This window comes from Marmota flaviventris, chromosome 8 (genome assembly GCF_047511675.1).
Source record: "Marmota flaviventris isolate mMarFla1 chromosome 8, mMarFla1.hap1, whole genome shotgun sequence".
In the NCBI taxonomy this organism is placed as follows: domain Eukaryota; kingdom Metazoa; phylum Chordata; class Mammalia; order Rodentia; family Sciuridae; genus Marmota; species Marmota flaviventris.
The window spans coordinates 5634101-5639870 of record NC_092505.1 but is presented as its reverse complement, the minus strand read 5'-3'; the positions used below and the strand labels follow the sequence as shown (position 1 = coordinate 5639870).

Here is a 5770-nt window from a genome sequence, read left to right as displayed (position 1 = left end):
ACTGACACGATCACATTGTTTTACTTGTTTATTCTGCTAATGATTGATTTTTCAAATATTTGACAGCGGCAATAGTTTGGATCTTGAATGCCCCCCAAGGGCCTGTGTGTTGGGGGCTTGTCCCCTAGACTGTGGTTCAATGGGGAGGTGGTGGAACCCTGAAGGGTAGGGCCCCGTTGGAGGAAGTTGGTCACCAGGGGTGTGCCCTTGAAGGGATGCTGGGATCCAGCACCTTCCTGCCTGTCTCTCTGCTTCCCAGCCTGTGAGGGAAACAGGCCACCCCTGCCATATGTCACTGAGCTGCCACAGGCCCAAAGAAGCAGGATCAGACAACCCTGGAAGCTCTGAAACCACAGCCAGAGTAAACCTTTCCTCTTCTGGACTTGATTCTCTCAGGTATTGTGTCACAGTGACGAAAAGCTGACTAATCGCAGCCTTACGCTCCTGGAGTTAAACCCAGCCTTGTCATGAGATGGCTGTGAGAATCTGTTAGGATTCCTCTCAGGTTTCTCCTCTATGTTCATTCATGAGCTTAGTCTGTAACTGTCTTCCCCTGTGACGTCAGGTTTCTGTATCAGGGATGAGCTCTTAGGGACAAAACAATCTCTTCACTACTTGTTAGATGTGCCAGTGAAGCCATCCAATTCCAGAGATTGTTGGAGAGGGGACAGAGTTAAATCCTGGATTTCCTTATTTTAACAGTTAAGGGACTAATCTGGTTTTATTTTTTTAAATGTTATTTTGATAGGTTATGTTTTTTAAGGAATTTGTCCATTTATATTAATTTTTAAATGTTTTATAATAAAGTTAACCATAATATCCTCTATATCCCTGACTCATAATCTGTGGGGGAGGAGGAGCAGGGTGCTGGGATTGAACCCAGGGCCTTGTGCATACAAGGCAGCACTCTACCAGCTGAGCTAGATCCCCAGCCCCCATAAGTATTTTTGCAGTGTGATTGCCTTTCTAAATCCTGATATTGGTTATTTATATATTGTTTTTCTCCCCCACCCACCCTCATAACCTACCTTGCCATGGATTCATCAATGTCATGAGTCTTTTTGAAGAACTGCTTTTTGACTTTGTTAAACTCCTCTGTTAGGTGCTTGCTCTACAGCCACATGACAGGTTTTCGCTTCTGTTCTTATTTTCTGTATTGCCCTTGCCCTCCTGATGACCTGGGCACCTTAGTCATCCTCCCAACCTTTTAGATTTTCTGCAGGATCGAAAAAAAAAAAAAAAAATGGCCAAGGCCCAGGCTTCAGGGACCCGGCTTCAGGAACCCAGCATCCTCCTCATGCACCCGCCTGGCCACTCCGCCCTTTGCTCGTCTTTGTGATGCTTTCAAGACTGATGTAGACATTTTACCAGATTTTTTTGACGGCCCTGAGTTTACTTCTCCCCTAGTTGTGCCACGGACTGCTCCCTCCTGCTCCAGCCTGGGTCAGTGATAGCATCACGTGTTGGAGGAAAGAATCACACCCGTTTTCCTCCTGGTTCATGGCTGATAAGCTCGGCCATGACGTCAGATCACACCCATGCAGACCCACCCACTAAGGAAATCACAAGTGGTGTTGCAGGAATGTTCTCTTATACGGAAGTCACGGAGGGGATCCCCAGAGTGGCCCAACGTTGGCCCCGAGGAGATTCTGCTTTTTCTGGGGTTCAGAGTTAGGGCCGTTTCTCGTTTCCTCTTTGGCTTTGTCTGTCTTTCCCACATTCTCCTGGCCGTGTGGGCTGTACTGGCTCTGCTTGGCCACTCCAGGGCCCCCGACTCTTGACAGGTTAGTTCTGGTCTCTGCTAACACAATGGCTCACGATTCACTGAGTCTTCATCAATTGATTTCCATCAATATTTGTTCTTTTCAGCAAGGTCTGCAAATCTATCCCACCACCCCCCCCCCCTCAGCACCTCCACTCGGTTACTTGGAACCTCCTCCTCTGTGTCTAGGGCCTGCTTGCTGCCTTCCTGTGGCTGGGGTTAGCAGCAGGCTCACCCCCTGCTAATTACACGATAACATCCTCTCTCCATGAGTGTTCTAAGATCTTGAACAAACTTAAAGAAGCACAAGTTCTAAGAATACCTACAAAAAAACCCAGCAGATTCCACAAGTAACAGAAACGAGTCACATTTTTAGCCATATCCTAAGCATGTTGTTTTGAAGCAGATGGAGTTGTCAGGAGGCTTTTGCAAGTTCCCAGTGCCTCCATTATTCTTTGGAATCACTGTGCTTACCTGTGTGGGTGGGCGGCAGCTTGCCTACCACAGCCCAGCGGGAGCTCCATACAGCCTTGTGCACACACAGCCATGGCATGTGGATATCACAAAGCCACTCTTCAAGACCAAGCCAAGGAAACATCAATCCACAGCCTCACCATCATAACACAGCCAACATTAATACCTGGTTCTCTTTCTTTTCAACATCTTTTTCCCTATAGTATCCTTGCCAGTATTGGAGAATAGCATTGTAATGTTTATTCTTTTCTCTCTGTCTCTCTTTTGTTTTTGTTTTTTGTTTTGGTTACTACGAATTTTACAGATAAAGCTGATTCTTTCCCTTAATTTTCCATTTCATTGTTGATAAAACTGAATATTTTCATAAACTAGCTACTAACTGTGTTTCCTCTGATGTTTTAAGGGGAAAAAAAAACTTGCTTAGGATTGTTGGTATTCTTTCAAAATGACAGATTTCTATCTCACAATTTTTCAGAGTCCTGGCTCTAATTAAATTGATAATCATTTGGCTTTTTTGAAAAACTAGTACATAATGTTGCCCACTATGTAATTCCACACCATTTTTTAAAACTCAGAAGAGCTTAAGTCAGTGGAGTGGAAAAGGGGCCAAGGGAGGTCTCCTTCCTCCTGCAGGCTGCTCCTCGCGGCTCAGCATCTAACACTCATGTCAATGAGTTCTTCGTTAGAGGCTCTGCTGTATTAAAAACACTCACGGGCAAACCTCTTTTGTGTTGCAAGATGTGGGCAGGCCTCAGGGTCCGTGGGTCTGCAGATGGTCCCTCCTTTGCCGAGCCCCTGCCCTCCATGTGCTCTGTGTGCCTGGGTCCCCTCTTCAGGAAGGAGCTGTGAAGCTATCCTGGGTAATACAGTGAAATAAGGTTGGCATGGTTCGGAGGAACCAGTCTCCCTAGGCCCCACTCCCTTTAGGATGCTGGACTCCCAAAACTCTTCCCCTTCCTTGGTGGTGCCTCCTCGTGTTGGTTTCCCTGGTTAGTATTTGTCCACACAACACATTTGTAGGACCCAGTATGTGCTGGGCATGGCTCCAAGTGCTGGGGACAAAGAAAAGTCATTCCCTGGTGGGTGGAATGTACTGACCAGTGGGGTCAAGAAACCAGTGCCACGGTGAACAAATAGATGTGACATAATGTTGCATGTGCCCTGAAGAAGAATAAAGCAGGGTAAGGGGTGAAGCTTAGCAGGAAAGGGGACAGGGAGTGGGGAGAATGACACTGGGCAGGATCACACATCCACCCTGCGTTGTCTTGTGATCAAAAGAGCCATCTCTGCTGTCCTTCATCCTGAGCAGATTCCCCCCCTTCTACCCATAAACCCCTGACAACAGTGACGATGACGTCTGTCTCACCTTTGCACCCACGAGGCCAAACACCAGATGCATGACTAACACAATTTGGTTACAGCAAAAAATAATAATAATAATAATAATTCTTTTCAGGATGCCTCCATTCACTTAATGTCACCAACCAGCAATTCCTGGATGTTTCTTGAATTTTCTGGAAGCCCCTCCCGGCTTGAAGCAGACTCTGTCTACCGGGTCAATAGTTCCTGGGGCTTTCCTAACAGCGGCCCGTGCTTATACTACATTTGCTGGATGCTGTTCTGCAAAATGGCCGAAGAGTTTCACCCCCACCCCCAGGCTTGGTCGGGTTCCAAGTCTGCATGTGAACATGGACCCATCAGCTGTGCCAACAACTTTGACACAGTTTCTCATCAGAGAGCGGCTGGCCCTCCCACACAGTCCCACAAAACCTCTGACTCTCCAGTAACTCATTAGACACTGCTCCCCGGCAGGCCCTGGAGCCCAGGCTGGGGAGGGCCTCCCTCATCCAAGAAAAGGCGCTTACTTCACCATCCCACAACCAAACACCAAGCTTGGCAAAAATAAAAATAGCAGCCTTTGTTTCAACCCTGCCCAAAACCTCAGGGGTGTGTGTGTGTGTGTGTGTGTGTGTGCATGCGTTTGTACCCACACGCTTCTGTTTGTCTTAAATGGCCCATGTTCCTCTGGTGAAAGGCATGTTAGGAAGAGTTTGAGGAGAAGGAGCCGCAGGGTTGACGTCTCCTTTCTTGACCTGTGTTCAAGTGAATGGACCCCAGTCAGACTCTTCCTAGGATCCAGCAGGAAAAATCTGTGCCCGCCCCAAATACTCAGCCTTCCGGGTAGAAATAAGCCTGGAGAGGCATTTTGACATAAACCTGCTGATGTGCTTCCTGCTGGGAAGTGGAGGATGGTTCTAGAAGGAACTATTTTAATAAAATCAAACAAGGCATAAACCAGGGGCCTGAGAGGAAGGCCCGGTCGTCCAGCTGGCTCTACCCTGATTCTCAAACGCCCCTGAGGGCTCAGTGCTGCGCAAGGGAGAGGTGGGAGACCCAGTCCCTGACAGGTCATCCTCCCAGCTGTTGGGGACTGCAGGGTCCCCCTGCCACCAAAATCACGTTTGAGGCCCAGCCCCCAGCACCTCCTATCTGGAGAGAAGGCCTCTGCAGAGGTGATGAAGGTAGCCTGAGGTCGTAGGGTGGGCCCTGATCCCATCTGTCCCCATGAGAAGAGGAGGCCTGACACAGACGCACCCAGGGGACAAACACATGGGCATGCAGGGGGGAGGCGTCCTGCCAGTGAAAGAGAGGGCCCAGGAGGGACCAGCCCTGCACACGCCTGTGACCCCAGCTACTCAGGGGCAGGAAGATTGCAAGTTTGAGGCCAACCCCAGCGAGGCTCTGTCTCCAAATAAAAAGGGCTGGGGTGGGGAGAGCTCAGTGGTAGAGCACCCCTGGGTTCAATCCCCAGTCTCTCTCTCTCTCTCTCTCTCTCTCTCTCACACACACACACACACACACACACACACACACACAGTCTGTAGTTAAAGCTCTGGCCTGCGGGGCTTTGCACAGTCCAAGCAGACTCCTACACCAGTGCCCACTGCCAGGTTTCCCAGGGCACAGCCAGTTTCTTACTGCTCCAGGGAAAGTCCTTCAGACTCTGCAAAGCTGAACTCATATCCCCAGATGATCTCAGTAGAAGGTGCCAAGGCCACCTGCCCCTCTCTCCTCTCCACCATCTCCCTGGACCCCTCCTCTTCCCTCTCCCCTCTCCCCGTCCACGCCAGGGCAGTGTGTGCTCCCCCAGCACTTAACTTCGCCCGCCACGTGCTGCTTATCTTGTGACATTTCTGCCTCTTCCTTGGGACTGTTTTCAGGATCCTTGCAGCATGAACATTTGATCTGTTACTTCTAATTGCGGATCCCAAATTTCTGAAGATGCCTTTCTCCTGCCTTTGCACGTGATGGACCATTTCTTCAGGTCTAGAATCCAGTGGGAAAGGCTCTCACTCCAGACAGCTGCATCACCTTGCAGATCCCACACCGCTGTCAGGAAGGCAGCCTTTGTGCGGTGCCTTCTTTTCCTCTCCCTGCAGGCTTTTAAGATCTCCTTCTGGCCTTCATTGTCCTGAAATTGCGCAACGAAGTGCCTTAGTGTCGGTCTATTTTTATCCGTTGTGCCGAGCCCCT

General features: G+C 49.3%; 1 long non-coding RNA gene across 1 annotated transcript; it reads left to right on the top strand.

The window, feature by feature from the left end:
* On the top strand, nt 1-4163 carry LOC114087728 (uncharacterized). The gene is made up of 2 exons (XR_003581884.2): nt 1-396; nt 3693-4163. It is a non-coding gene; the product is annotated as an uncharacterized lncRNA (long non-coding RNA).
* Nucleotides 4164-5770: the final 1607 nt, after the last annotated feature.